Source organism: Zootermopsis nevadensis, unplaced genomic scaffold (genome assembly GCF_977971745.1).
Source record: "Zootermopsis nevadensis isolate Lab colony 2312 unplaced genomic scaffold, Znev_1.0 Znev_ptg000028l, whole genome shotgun sequence".
NCBI lineage: Eukaryota > Metazoa > Arthropoda > Insecta > Blattodea > Termopsidae > Zootermopsis > Zootermopsis nevadensis.
In genome coordinates this window covers 6659991-6675622 of record NW_028259160.1, presented here as the reverse complement: position 1 = coordinate 6675622, position 15632 = coordinate 6659991, and the positions used below count along the sequence as shown (strand labels likewise).

The window sequence follows — 15632 nt, the reverse complement described above, 5'->3', positions numbered from 1 at the left end:
TTGTGATCCATCACTGAAGATAAAACTGACTAAATACGAGATACAGCGGCTGAAAGAAGTGTAATCGTATCACGTCGCTTTGGCTACAACCGATCTGCCGCGAAATCAGTATGACTCGTAATAATTCCAGTAAGAAAATTACGAAGACCACGTAATCCAGCATTAAAATCCAATTCTTCAATAGCACAAGAATTGGTTTTGTTGGTTGGCTGCCGGTTTGATTGGTTTGACTGGTGTGCTGGTTGTTTTGGTTAGTAGGTCAGTATGATTAATTGGTCGATTTCTTGATTGGCTATGTTGATTCCTCGGATTGGTTAAATGATCGGTCGATCCATTTGCTTGACGATTTTGATCATTGTAACGCTGAAACACGAATCCGTTCGAAGAAACGTTCGCACAAATATGAAAGCTATTATAGGATATGAAACTTTCGCGGCGAGTACATTCAGTAAAATCTTCTCGGGCAATCAGCCTCGTTAAGTGGTTACCTCGGAAGTCGCCTTCCGAGGTATCCAGTCACATCAGAACCCTGATGATGGGGACAAAGTTTGTTCCCGAAACGTCGGTTTACTACGGTAACCAGTTAACGCGGCTGATTGCCCGAGAAGATTTTATTGATGAAAGTCATTGTAATAATCGTGTATTAACAGAAAAAGTTAGGTTGCTCGTTGCAAAGTTAATTCAGTTTAACAAATGATGATTGGAAAGCTGTTAACCTAGCTGGAATTTTGGCTACACGCGTCCGAGTAACAGCCAAGGCCACAACACACACGACCCTGGCATCGCAGCTTAGCACAGCCTCGGCTTTGAGCTAGGACTTATTATTGCACTGTAACCTGCTTATAACGGATCTAATGAGATTTCAGTGCTTTTCTCTTTCTCGAGAATTTGTTTCTTTAAAACACGAACGTTTAGATAAAAAGTGCATATAAGTCACTACAGTGCTACTGCCCGTTGAAGATTTCAGTTTTATTTCCGTTTTCATTTCTTAGCCTTTGCTACTTTAGTCTCATTTAATTTTTCTTTAATTATCCAGTGGTTTTACGTTCGCCTGTTCCACTTTTGTGTTCCTACACAATAAGATCTCTGTATGGATAAATACTGGAACTGCCTAAATTAAATTGCCATAACAAATTTTAATGTAGGCTTTGAAAATGTAACATGTAGACCGGCTTGACATCAATTATACATTTATTTTATAAGCAAAGTGCTAAGAACGCATAAAACAGCAATATTCTGTCTGGCAGGTAAAAGGAATGCGTACGTAAAGATATAGTTAATTCCCCCAAGTCCTCGAAAGATTTATTGTGTACATTAAAGACAGGAACTCGAAATGGCCATATCAGATATTTATCCTAAGCAAGAGAGAAATGATCACAGAAAAAGTTTGTGTTAGGTGGAGTGATTTGTAACAGGCACTTGGCTTATTATTAAAAGCATTGGGCAAGTTATATTTCAGCCATAAAAATTACATAATAAAACAAGACTGGGTAGTTTTACTCCAACTTGAGTACATGTAATTTCTAGATCAGTTCGTTACAGTCTTAGGCAGGCATAGCTTATTGATATTCACATCGCATCCTAATTCGTTATTTACAATTGCAGGCATATCTTATGCGTATCTTATTGATAATTACATCACTTAAAAATGTATACTTTACATCTGTTGGCCTACATCATATCTTATTGGTATTTGTATTCAGTTATTACATAATAATCATACTCTGTGTCACTAAAAGTTACATTAAAATTGTTTACTTGTGTTTCACTAAATATTCTGCCTGAGAAATAGTTGTGAAATAGCTAAATGTTTTGGATGTGGTCTATACCTTATATCAGATGGGTATTCTTTTTTGTATTGATGAGTATTAACTTAATAGGAAAAATCCTGTACCTCGGAGTTAAATATAACAAGTAATTCCATGGCTCAGAGAATTCCTTGAAAAGTGGATAGTTAGTAAGAAATTTTGCGCATTTTATGGAGTTTCAATGCCGTCTTCAATAAAACCACCATTTAATTCTGTCTCCAGTCAACTGAATCTGATTCACATCCTCAATTTTATTTCAGTAACGTCCCGTCTGGGTATACCAAGTGCTCTGTTCAATTTGGGCTTCGATTAAAATCTTGAATATATATCTAATTTCCACGTGTATTTACAAGTGCCGCTTACCTTGCCCTCCGTTTAATCATTTTAAGAGTATAAATTATGAATCTCATTATGTGATATTCCCCGTTCTGTTGCCTCCTCTTTCTGATCACTGCATGTCCCTACCACTTCGTTATTGAAACACGCTCAATGCCAGTTCTGTCCCCAGAGTCAGAGACTGAGTTTCACACCTGCTTGCATCAAATACAACCACAAAGATGGCTGTCTTCTGGGTTGTAGCGTCGTGCTGTCTGGTAGAAATGCTTGTTGTTTCCATCATCAGGCCCTTCTGCAAGACAACACGACGCTACAATCCAGAGGACAGCCATCTTCATATTCGCCGTCGTGAGAATCTGAAATTACACTAAGTAAAATTATAATTTTATATATTGTAATTCAGGCTCTTATGTAGATCGCATGAAGATAGTTTCTACGTTGGATGTTAGCAACCATATTACGGATTGAATTTGTTCTTAATTTAAAATAATGATATCTACATAGTTACGTACTCGTGTCTTAATTAATCTTGCAATTTCCTACATCAACTAACGAAATCATTGAACATCGCTGTTAGGCCATTTCTTTCTAAAGCTTACACGGTCAGGACGGGCTCCACATGGATCTTCGTTTTTTTTACTGTTTAGCATTTCTTTTTCGTAAGACAGAAATTGGCGTAGGTAGAAGAAAGTGTCAAAGAGAACCTTTATCTTTGTTGGAGTCAGAGAATGTTAATTTTTTCGGGACTGACAGCTTTCTGCCTGCTAATAAAATATTAGAGTATAAAACAAGCACCAGGAGAAATTTATCTTCACATGGATAGTTTTTTAGGATAAACTTCCCTGTTCCCTTATCTGCCACCGAACAACTTGAAGGTTCCTGCCCTTTCTTTCTTTCTTTCTCTTTTCTTATCTTGGATTCCATCTTCTTCCACGTCCTTCGCGGCTCGCAGTATAACCGACCATTTGTCAGATCTAACCCTCACAATCAGTTTTGGAAAAGTGTTCTAAGGGATTTGATGTTATGAGCAAACTTGAAATATTTTGCCTGTCTCTCCACTGTGTTCCCTGTTGGAAAATCCGTGTCATTTGCACCTGTAGAGTGTACCAGACGAAGTGTTGCACATAAAATATAACATTTTGAAAACATGGGTACCGTTTATATTTAATTTAAAACTTATTTTCCTTTTTGCATAATAACACTTGGAAATTAATTCCACAGATAATGAACGTCTGAATACAGACACCAGATCATTATGAAGACGGAAAATTCTACAAACATACTAAAAGATCAATAAATGCAATGCATCAAAATGTATAATAGTTTTTAAAATAAAAAGCGTAGTAGAAAATATTTGATGCAGAAAAAACAATTCCGTTTCTCAGTGTCGTGTGTTTCAGTGCTAGTGTTGAATACAACTTACCATAATCTAACACACAAACTTGCAGACATCGGAGACCTTTAATAGATTGTGTTATTCAAACAATAAAAGAATTACGTACAAATTTATAAATACACAATTTAAAAGGAAACAGTCGATTTTTAGGTTCTGACATGTTATTTATCTACAGAAGCTTTCTTGTGCTGGCGATGCCGATAAGATAATGAATTCTAAGGATCGTAGCGGCCATGCCCTGTTCAAAGGTAATTATCCCCATGAACAATCACAGAAACTGAGTAAAACCACGAAGAACCTCAGTCAGGGTAGCCGAACTCCGGAAGGTCTCGCGAATATGAATGCTTTTTTGCTATTACATCGCGATGCTTGGTGCCATTGTTAAAACATGTTTCTATCAATGAACGGGAGGTCGCAGCTCAGTTTTCAGGAGTAGAAATACAGGGAATTTGTTGATTGATGTGGTGAAAGGTGGACGTTATCAAACGTATCATTCTTGAGACAGAATTCTCGAAGAACTTTTCGAAGAAGCAACCAATATTTGTTTTCGTGTAAGTTCAATTTTCAGAAGTTTATGATTTAGTTGCCAACCGTCGCCACCAGTCTAAAAATAAAAAGAAGTTTAATAGCAATAATCAGTAGACATGAATAGAGCCAACTCCCGAAACATCTTATATGTCAGATGTACTTTAAACAATAGATAACTTACAGTCTGCAATATGCAGTTAAATAACCTATCAACCCACCAATCTAGTGAATCTTTAGTCACCAAAAGTGCAATTTCTGCTGGTTTTAAACCGAACTAACAGGAAACTGGCGAAAGTTGATATGCTTAAATTCAGTAACTTATTTATAACTTATGCCTGTTTTGCTGTCCACTAAATTTCGAAGTTAAAAAAACGGTGACCGCCCGCTGTGGGGATGTATCTCCTCTAACTAACCATCCAGGTAGCATTGACCACCCTTGAAGCACACACTAGCACCATCAGGACACAACACCATTGGAAAATATTCACATACAGACGCCGTTTTCTTGGTATTGATATGATACAATGATATAATTTCAGCTAAATCAGCGAACACACTACAGTATATCCGGGAGGAATGTGAAACTTGAAGAAACACCGAAACGTAACATAAGATAACATAAGGTTAATAGACTAATGGAAAAGACTTGTTAAAAATTCAACGGGGAATAATTCTTTCGTATCTTCATCCCTTGCCCCTTTCTTCTTGACTTTCATAGTTACACCTCCTTTAGAATTACTTTCAAATTCTCCCTAAAGGTAGCAAAACACGGAAAATTCTGCCCTCTATCGTCATTACTGGGAACTCGGTTATGCATAAAAAACACACATACAGTCATAAACAGTAACCAAATTTATATATAAATATTCGAATATACAAGAGAGGTGTACTCCAATGGAACAAAAATCCTTGAAATTTGACATTCAAATGCATTTTGTATTCATATTTGTCACCTGCTGAAGAATATTCTGTGCTCAGCTTTGTTGCAATAAATATAGAACAAGGGCAGCACAATATCGAAAATAGTTCTTGTTTATTTTTTTACATTGGGAGGTCACGATTTAGTATTCCCAATCATTTAGATGAAGGATTTCTGGAGAGACCTCCAAGGTGTCTTTATTTATCACGTATAGCAGTAGATCCGTAAGTATCAGTATTTTATGTAGTTGGAGTGGTTAAAATACGTCTTTGAGCAACATAGTTAAATAATGAAGCCATAAAAATTCTTCACGGTTCAGTGTTTATAGATGGTATATAACCATTAGTCTTCTGCCCATGGATCCCACAGTCTCACTATAATTTGTTTATCCGTAAATTTAAATTACGATTAACGATTGGCAGTATTTCTAATAAACTAAAATAGTTACTTATTGAATCTTATTCAAAATTATTGTACTAAATACCGGTAGTGATTAAGCTTTCAGAATATGTTACGTCAATGGTGAATAATATTTGTGTTCCGATGTTGGTGGCGGCACATTCTGGTCACTAATTATTGAAACTACGCATCTCGTGTGTAATGATACACACAAGGCAGCAGCGTGGCGTCCTCCCTAATAACATGGCTGAACCACTGCTCTACGTGATTTCCAAGCGGAGTTGTAGAAATGACCGCTCCTGCCCCGCATAACAGTCCGCCGAGAATCAAATCAACTTCTGCTCGTGTCTACAGAGTGCCCTCTGAATTCGTCATGTTACAGACAATATACACAACATGCGGATAAGTGGAATGATTAATTTTTGTCGACCTTACTGGAATGGCGGGACACAAAATGTAGTTAAGTAGCTCACGATAAACAATTTCATGTGCTGTTGTAAATTTATGTATGTAGGAATTTTTAAATGTGTCTGAAAACGTAAAGATTGAGGACGGCTTGTATGAAACTTTGTCTCTTACATTACGGGAAGGCCACAGATGAGAATGAGAACAGGGTGCTGGAAAGATTATTTGGACCTAAGAGGGAAGAAGTGACAAGAGACTGTAGAAACGTGTTTAGTGGCGAGCCAGCCACCAGTCGTTAATTTCCCATGCCGATCAAATGAAGGCGGACGAAATGGGCGGGCGTGTAGCATGAGAGATAAGAACTGAGTACAAAATTTTAGTTCGAAAACCTGAAGGGAGGAGACCACATGGAAGATACGTGCGTATATGTGGAATAATATTAAAATATATACGAAAGGAATTAGATTGGTAGTTGTAGACTAGTTGAGAATAGGGGCCCATTTCGGGCTCCTGTTGGCATGATAATGAATCTTCGGGTTGCATAAAACCGGAAAAATTTGACCAGATTTGTGTCCTATTCATTTCTGAAGAATGTCTCAAATCTATGCATGCAGTTAGTCGTGTATGTACAAACCAAAATGTCTGTATTATTTTTCTTTATACTTCTTTGTTTAATATTTTGTAGCCCGAGACTTTATAGGCAGATGTAATAGATTAACAAACATCGTAAGTACAAAGAAGTGTGATAAATACCGGGCAGCAAAAATTTAACGAAGAAACAACAGCACAGATAGATGATATTACAGTTGAACATAATCCAACACCTATTATTATATTTGTAAAACTGTATTAGAACTTCGAATGTTGTGGCACACCAATTGAAAAACACTGGGATAATTAACAGATAATCTGGCAAAACTTTCGTTACATTATACAAACTTATTCCAACAAGAACTCTGTTACCACCGGACGTCGCGGTTGAATGGCTATAACTCTTCCTTCGTCGTCATATTTGAGAGACCCCGGTTTTGAACCCCATTCTGAAAACCCGTTATCCTGGTTGAGATTGTTCTACATACAGCGGTGGTCAAGAGAAATATTTCTGCCCTCGAAGGGAATCGAATTCATGACCGGACGATTCCAGCCGATATTATCAATTCCGTGCACATAATAATTGATTTTCGAAATGAGCATAATTTACTGTATAACCTTGTTGCAGGGTACCATATGGATCTACTACAGAAACACCAGATGCCGTAACACACGGGAGAAACTGATGTTCCTGTATGAGCAGGTAAGACATGGTTTTACACAACACTTAATGTTTATTTCGTAGGTGAAGACTTCTTCCTGTTAGAGTGTTCATTGCAATCGTTAGTTCAGTAATCCATTGATTCGACGGTCCTGCCCATTCAGTTTCTTGCAAACTGCCACGCGGTAATAGTGAAGGAAGTGTACAGAGAACATTGTCATTATGAGGACATAGGCCTGTTGAAATAAAGAAACTAAATGATGGGTTTAGAGTACAGAAGATCGTTTGTGTTAGCCGTGACACTTTAGAAAGTTAAAAATGAGAAGTATTCTGTTTTAATTTAATGGTTCACTGGTATTCCTTACACTGGAACACAGCAGAACCGAGTAGATAAAATGTATCGTTGGCCAGATAGTTGAAGCTTAAGCTCGTAGCGAGCTCCTGGATGGCTTCAGCTGGCTGATGATTCGTTTTATCTTATCGGTTTTCCCGTCTTCCAATGTTTGGTGTACCACTGAACCACGAAAATGAGACAGAAGACTTCTTATTTATTGTTTCTCAAATGGTTAGCATGAACGCTCCGACGTTGGTCCAGACTGTAACTGCTTAGACAACGTGCAGCTGTTAAAACTCAAATTTCAAAGTTTATTCGCACGCGAAACATTATAGAAATCAGCTTCATATTTCATGTAAGATTTGAGGTTTTCGCAGCGGTGAGTATGAAGACAGAAATCTTCATAATTCATATTTGCCTCTTGCATTTAGCACTTTCGTCCTGTGAGAATCACAGATGGACATATTTCCTGCCGATTGGTGTTTGCATGTGTTTCCACCGTGACTCAGTAGTTACATGTAACCAGCAGAAGAAATATTAAAATTTCTGTATTGCTGGAAGCAAAATTTCGCATGTCAATGTAGTTTCAGGAATTCTGCATACTGATGTTTCCTGGACGTCAGCAAACATATCTGTTGCGACACACAGTTCTTGTGTCAATTGACGTCTGTTGTTTCAGGCCTAAAACTAAGGAATACATATGCAAGCTCTGATGTAAAAAATGAACGCAGTAGCAATAAAACTGAGAGATGTCTCCCTCCAGGCCAAGAATATCATGATCGTAATTATACTTGTAGATATTCTTTTTTTCCCTAAAATATGGAGTTAAGTATAGTGACAGTTTAGGAGGGGAAAGTTTTTTACTCTTACAGTCTCGCATAATTTCATACAATTTCCTACACTTGTGAAATTAACTTTTTGAAATTCAAATGAGCTTTTAATTTCGTAGAAAAAAATAAGATTACATGTAAAGAACAAGCTGATGATGAAGATAATTATAATAACAATAATCATAAATTCTGCAATTAGTAACCAGAATAATCGAAAATATTTGGTACAGTATTTTCGACAATTAGAATTAATAGGCGTACTTGGTCTTTCAAAGAGGTGTCCTACTTGTTAAACGCGGTATCACACAACGATAACTGTGCTGTATTCTTGATAAAGTTCTGAATGTAGTCTATGTGTATGAAAATGCAGTTTAATTCTTAGAAAATAATGACGATAATAATAAACGTAAAGTTGCCCTGTGTCTAAGCTCTACACCGTGGGGGGGCTTATGTAAGGTGTGGAGAAGCCGCAGACTTGGCACCAGACGGAGATGAATTAAAGTTTCACTCCGCTGCTTTATGCCTGGGGAAGATAGGAGACTGGGTTTGTTCCTGTACACATCGGATAGGAGGTAAGTCCGGCCCCATTACCCATCGGACAGGAGAATGGGCACAGTGGCGGTGAAGAGAAATCTTTCCCTTACCGGAAATGAATCCCACTTATACAGCCACTGTATTGGTGAAGGCCTGAAAATTTGAACCAACTCTTGTCGCCGAAGTAAAAATTAATTTCTTACCCCAAAGCGTTAAAAATTACGTTATTTGTGGATGCACAAAATACATTTATTGGCAAATTACTTAAAGTTATTTTAAGCAAACTGTGTCCCGAGAGACATGAAGTAGCTAACGGATGGACTGAGGAAATCTCGGCTACGGAGTTAAGAGAGACGTGATTTGCAGCGTAATCGCGAGGTGTAATTGTCAACTAACCTCATAATGAACAGCCTTCCTCCAAAAGCTGGAAGTTGCTCAGGTGTCCGAGAAATTCCCTGCGTTTAAGAAACCCCGGAAGTTTACTTGTGTGTTCACAAAAGTCTGTCTCAAGAACTTGTCGCCAGTTTAATCCAGCCCTCCTTTTATAAGAATCGTAAATTGTATCCTTCTGACTCCATCATGGGCTCATCACAAAAGGTTTTCGTGCTTAGATTGTATATGCGTTTTTAATTTAGTTTTTCCATACGTGCTGCATGTAACGACTATATCCTTCGCTTTGATTTGATCCCTAAAAACAATGAGTTTATAGTGAAAATTTTCCTACGTTCTCTTAGGTCAAGACGTTACCCTAAGCACCACCTAAAGTGGTTAAGTCTAGCAAGACTTTGTTTGGAATATCGTAGGAAATGGATACGGGAATCTAATCGTAGCTGGGATGATAATATTCAAGTGATCTTAGAGAAATGATTAGCCGTTTATAAAAGCGATACGCGATGCCACTAGCCTAGATGATATTCCTATATCCATGCAAAACATTCTGACCCTCATATGCGCACAAAATAATCTAAGATTTGCCACATGAGTGCGTTGGTTTAACCGTCTTTCTAACCAAAGCCTGCTAGATATATTTATGTTTACGAAATAGTGAAAAATGCAATGCTATTGTTTTTAGAAACGTGTTTAAGTAAAGTAGTATATGAGCGTTTAAAGATATGTTTCAAGGTGTGCCTCAACTAGTGCTCTCTTTTTTTAACATTACATCGTGAAGTCACATGTGTTCAGTAACCTACATATTTACACGTATGAAAGAATATTCAGAATTAATTCATAAACTGTCCAGTTGCTTTTACATGTACTAATAAAATAATTAAAACAAATGGACGGGTGTATTGAAATCACTAAATGGAAACTAGGTAAATTACGAGAAGACTCAAAAACTGCGCCAAATAGCGCCAATCGTGGTGGGTAGGTTGCGTCTTGGGGCTAATTTGAGGACGAACTGGCACTGTGTGGATTCTGTTCCTGTCGGTGTTATTTAGGAAGGCCCAAGGTTAACAAGTCTTCGCGCAAAATAAAAGCAAAAATGTGGAAAGAGCGTAAAGAAAGGCAGTAAGAAAGCTGATATGTTGTGTCGCAAATAACGCTAATTTTCCAAACATGCTGTAACATAGATCAACATTTATAGGACACAGGGTGTTACGGAGATTTAGGTATTCAGGCCGTGACAGAGCCATGGATATACTACGGTTGTTACGCCAACGTTTTTAAGAAATTGTGAAATGCTTCAGTTGATGAGATTAAGACCTATAAATTAACAGTCACACTATTTATTGAGTCTTAATGTAACGTTCTAAGTGCTTCGTTGGTACTTTCACAACTCTATTGTCTGAATAAATAACCATTCTTTTTTTCAGTTTGGTTTCGTTGTTTCGTTTATAGTTTCAATGAATTAAAAAAACCGCGCCACCATTAAGACAGCTGAAACTCTAAAACCTGAAACCACATTTATCATGATGCAAGTTTAAAATGATATAATATTATTTTATAATCAGTATTCATACCGTGATTGTCCTCATTCACAGGCTTAAAGAAACCTACAAAATTCCATAAAACCTTTGTACGAGGAACGTCGAAGGGGCTTGTATTCGAATCCTTTTTTTCTTAAATGAGCATTTTTGAGATTATGAAACGTATTTTAAATCTTGGTTCCAGTTTGGAACATTCCGAATACGCTTATTTGTTTTGTGTGCTTTTGTGAGTTTAAGTTGATCCTCGAAATCGGAAGATCTATTATGAATCGCAGGGTAGCTTGCTGCATGAACCTGCAAAAATTTTTAGACGCAAGTAGTGGTGAGTATGGTGGAACATGTAGCATCAAGAGAAAATATGAGATGTGTTTGCCGACGACATCAAAATTAAGTTCCACTAAATAAACGATGAAAATAAAGAATTATTAATCCGCTGTCCGCCGCTGTGTTCTGGGCGTTCCGCGTTACCCAGATGATAAAAAATATTTGTAGTGTCAGTAAACATGTCTTTTTAATTTAACCAGGATTTGGCAATAACTATTTCTGCAAACAACTGTTAAGCTTAATAAAGATTGTCGAATTAAGAACCAGACGCATCTCAATGATGAAAACACGAGGATATACTTGCAAATCGTAACAACATAAATTAAACCTGGTAGGGTAAGATTACAAAAGCATTGTTAAGTATTTCAAACACTGTAATAATCGTTGAAAGTTTAGTTTCTCATAGCGCCGAGTAAGAAGATGCGTGTCTTCTGGGCTGTAGCGTCTTGTAGAACATTTCAGATGTCCTTGCTGCCTCCTTCATTGAGGCGCCAGGTTTTATAAACTATTTCCTTGCATTTTGTTTGTGTCTGCTTCCGAAATTTTTGAAATGTCAGTACAATAGTTGGTCATAATGGGCTGTGGGAAATGTGTGCGAAGAGCCTTCGCAAGTTACAAGAGCAACCACACAAAAGAGACTGTCCTCACAGGTGGCCATGGTCAGGTCCTCCATTTCTTCCTTTACCTGCCGCTGAAAATGAAATGAGACTGAGGTTCTCAGGACAAGAGAAATCTCAACTGTGGCCTTCTGGCTTGTGACGCCGTGCAGTCTTGCAGGTACCTGGTAGTTGTTGCCACAGTTGGGACGGACGTATCGCCTTCTCAGGGTTGCATCCCATAGGACAACACCAGCGAAAATTAAACTGTCCGCGTCTGTAAATCATGTTGGGAGCAAGTCTTTCTATGCCAAAATCATAAACTTAGCCGTCCTCTTCATTTGTCTGTAACAACAGTGTGGTCCTTGGGTTACAGTAAACAAGGGGCGTACAAATATTACGATTGTCAACTTCGTCCATCTGTGAGATTGAGGTTTTTACGGTGGTGAGGATGATGATGTTCTTCGTGGGTTTGGTGTCGTATATAATCGTGGGAAGATGCAAATGTTTCGGAAAGCATACTGTCTCCATCTTCAGGGCTTAAGATGCGGCGCAAAATCCTAGAACAATATCTATTGCGTCGCTGGTTTACCTGAAGCACAAATTGAACTTTTCTCAAAAGGGCCGACACAGAATATGAGGGCTTTCGTCCCTGTCTTCGTCACAGGGTAGTCAAGGCAGTATAGTCAAAGTTCTTTTAATGGCCTCGTCGTATTGCTCTGGTTGGGAATTAAGAAATAGGCTGGGTACACAATTTTGATGTGAAAACTTCTTGAAAAGCTGCCACTTAGAAATCCAAGGAGAAAATGAAAGTCAGCATAAAGTAAATCTTAAGGAAATATTTGTACGTTGTGATAATAGGTGGATAGAAGTGGCTGAAGGTCGTGTTCAGTGGTATGATTCGATATTAATCTCTGTTAGAATTTTGGATTTTTTTACTACTAGTTGTCGTGAATACCAATATGGCGGCGATGCAGAATTACGAGGTTGGAATAGTTATTGTGGTATTAAATAGACGTCTTCAAATTTAGTACAGCGATAAATGTTTGAAAAATATTTAACTCGTATTTTTTAATGTTGTAAGAATGTCGAAAATAAATGAAATTTATAATTAGTAAAATATTGTTTTTGGTTCATAGGCATATTAGAGTGTTCGTGCCGTGAAGTCATGTATCTGTTGTTATGAGAGACATATTATTACATAATGAGTAACATCCTGATTTATGCAGATGGTTAGTGCTGTCAGATTAGTGAAGAGCCTCAAGGAAATATATGGGTGTTTGTGGGAGGATGATACTGAAGTGAATTCTGTACAAATAGAACTTGGTTGTGCGGAATGAACTCAAAGGCTCAAAATTGATCCTGTGGTGGAATATTATGAGAAAAAAAACAAAATATCATTCTTATACGTAAATACATACCCTTCCCGTACTTCCAGTTACATCTTACTAATTCTATTCTTTTATTTACATCTGGCTTTGTACAAGTAGTCTTCAATATTATTTAATTCTACAACATTTCATTATTATCTTACAAAGTACATCATCGTGTTTAATAAACAAATTTCTGCTCAAAAAAGAATTGTTCAGGGTCTTATAATTTGTAGTAGGCACTCTGACTATGTCCAAGAAAAGTATGCGAATTGAAATAATTAGATTACGACTGTGTTCTGCAATCTGATATACCAACTGGTTCAAAGGGAAATGTCCAAAGAGTGTCACAAATTAACATTTAAAACCCCTTATGAATATTCTGACTCTTGAGGCAAGCAGATGTCCCTCAGAGGGTACCAAAGTGGCCGCAGGCATGACTAGAGATCCCTGACATAGGAAGTGTGCTTATTCAAATTCAGTATACCTTTCCACACTTGTTCAACGTACTGGTATCAGTTCTATCTTCACGACGCGTGTTACAAGCCGACAGATACAGAGGCCGTTACGGCGAAGCTTAAGAGGGCGTCTCCTTGGTAACGAGATGCATCTCAAAAAGACCAAGACGTTGCATATAGTGTTTTCTGTATCGTTTTATTTTGTCAAGGGACTGCGAAGTAAGCATCCCTATAGTGAAACCTATCTGACGGCAACATCTTCAGCGAGATCATTAGTCAGAATAAGGAATGTCGCTTCGGAAGATTACAAATACTCGAGACTCCACAACTTGCAGTATCTTGGTCTTTTATAAGTCCTCTGTTTAATGCGCATTATGGAAGTATTGTTTCCACGTTATGCACGAGATATCTTGTTGAGGGTCACTGTCCTGACCTCCATGTTAGTTATTTCTTTGCCGTACGTCGCGGATGAGTGATTAATGACCTGCTTTGTATTCGGGAGATTCCGGGTTCAAATCTCGGCCCGGAGGCCAGTTCTCGTGACTGATACGACCACTTCCTTTCATATCATTTCTCGCCGCTCGTGAGCATAATGAACCAGAGGAATCTAGTCTGCATCGTCAGCCCTCATTTCTAAAAATACACTTTAATATTATTCTCCTATGTTCATCTTCAAGAGAGGGCAGAAAGAAAAGGATTCGTCTTTAGTCTCCAAATAATCTTCTAGTAAAACATTTTGATAAGTTAAAGGAGCTGATACATTTTGTGAGGGACTGTCCCGTTATGGGTACGTAAATGAGCAGGAAGCTGTTGACCGTCAGGTCACCTAGAGCATTTTATTTGAGTGTGTGGACGACTCAGATCTACTTCCACGTAAAGAAATTCCGAGGAACGCTTTAGTTTTCAACTCCCCCCCCCCCAAAAAAAAACCAATATAACAAAACTCTATCTAAAATGGTCGCTTGTTTCTTATTTCATTACGCACAAAAGCAGCTCTTACAAAACATTTTCCCACTCGTATCATCTTTGGTATGAAAAAGCAATAGATGGAAAACTTCTCACCCAAAACGAAAAGAAACTGATATTTATGAAGCTCGCCATCAGACAATGTCCCCCGGACTCTTATTACTTCCCACTGCCTTTAATTAATAATAGACGTATTTGTGTTTAATGGTTTTGTTATATCCACAAAGTGTGTCCAGTCATTGCAAACACTTGCGAGACTTTGTTATTTAAAACCCGAATATCACGGCCGAGCGATTAATACTAGTATTTTAAATTATAAAATTCCAGTGTTCACATCTCGGACCGGAGACCGGCCATCGTGACTTTGGTTTTTCGTGAAAGTTTCTCAGTCTTTCCAGGCAAATTCCAGGGTAATTCCTCAAATTAAGCCACGGCCGTGTGCTTGCACATCGTTTCTGATTAATTTATTCATTAACCATCCTGTCATTCGGCTCTGTACATAATCTAAGCTTTTGACAGGGTCGTTAAATAAAACACAAATAAATTAAATTTAGGTTTTCAGAAATAAATTGGAAGCTGTCAGACTAACAGTCGCTGTTTGTGGTTGTACAGAGGACGCGTTCTGGCAGTTCAATAGCCCCACGTGTATATATGAAGACTGAAAGCAGCGTAGCGACCGCCGACACGTGGCCTTGGCGATGCTGTATATAAACTATTTACCTCTTACATCCATTTGCTTGTGATTCTTGTCCCAGCATAATTCATGAATCGATAACCAACTTTACAGTGGTGAATAGTTCATTTTGAGAAACTGAGCTAATCAAGAAATCCCCCTTCATTCCATGAAACCCATAAAGGTTAAAACAAGTACAGGAAGTTATGGCAGCAACTTTACCTTCAACAGCCTTAATACGTGCTGGCTGGGGTCCTAGCAAAACACTAAAATAATTACTATAATATGACTTTTACGTGCATCACTTAAATATCACATTGCCGCCATTTTTATAATTGTTAAGACGTAAGAAAGTATTTCAAACGCAAATATAGTGCATTTGGAATGACACGATGCCTGGAAGGACCTCGAAGTACCTGAAATCAGTCGCTGTGCGCTGGCTTCTGCGCATCGCAATGCGAAACCCCATGTCGTTCTAAACAAGCTATACCTTGTCTAATGTATAAGTTCGGCTTTCGGGTTTGAGCCGCGTCGAATTCTGAGTATTATCAAACGTTTCGGCAAACATTGTAGTTA

The 15632-nt window shown here is 38.0% G+C and overlaps 2 protein-coding genes across 4 annotated transcripts in view; one reads left to right on the top strand and one right to left on the bottom strand.

The window, feature by feature from the left end:
* The window catches only part of unc-13-4A (BAI1 associated protein 3), a 295285-nt gene that overhangs the window by 24961 nt on the left and 254692 nt on the right, over nucleotides 1-15632 (top strand). For both annotated transcript variants that reach the window (XM_087356919.1, XM_087356920.1), the window contains exon 2: nucleotides 7011-7085. The gene's annotated coding sequence lies outside the window, so the exon portion shown is untranslated. The remainder of the gene's footprint in view (nucleotides 1-7010; nucleotides 7086-15632) is intronic.
* dachs (unconventional myosin-IXb-like dachs) overlaps nucleotides 1-15632 on the bottom strand; it is a 140555-nt gene that overhangs the window by 51316 nt on the left and 73607 nt on the right. The window lies entirely within an intron of this gene.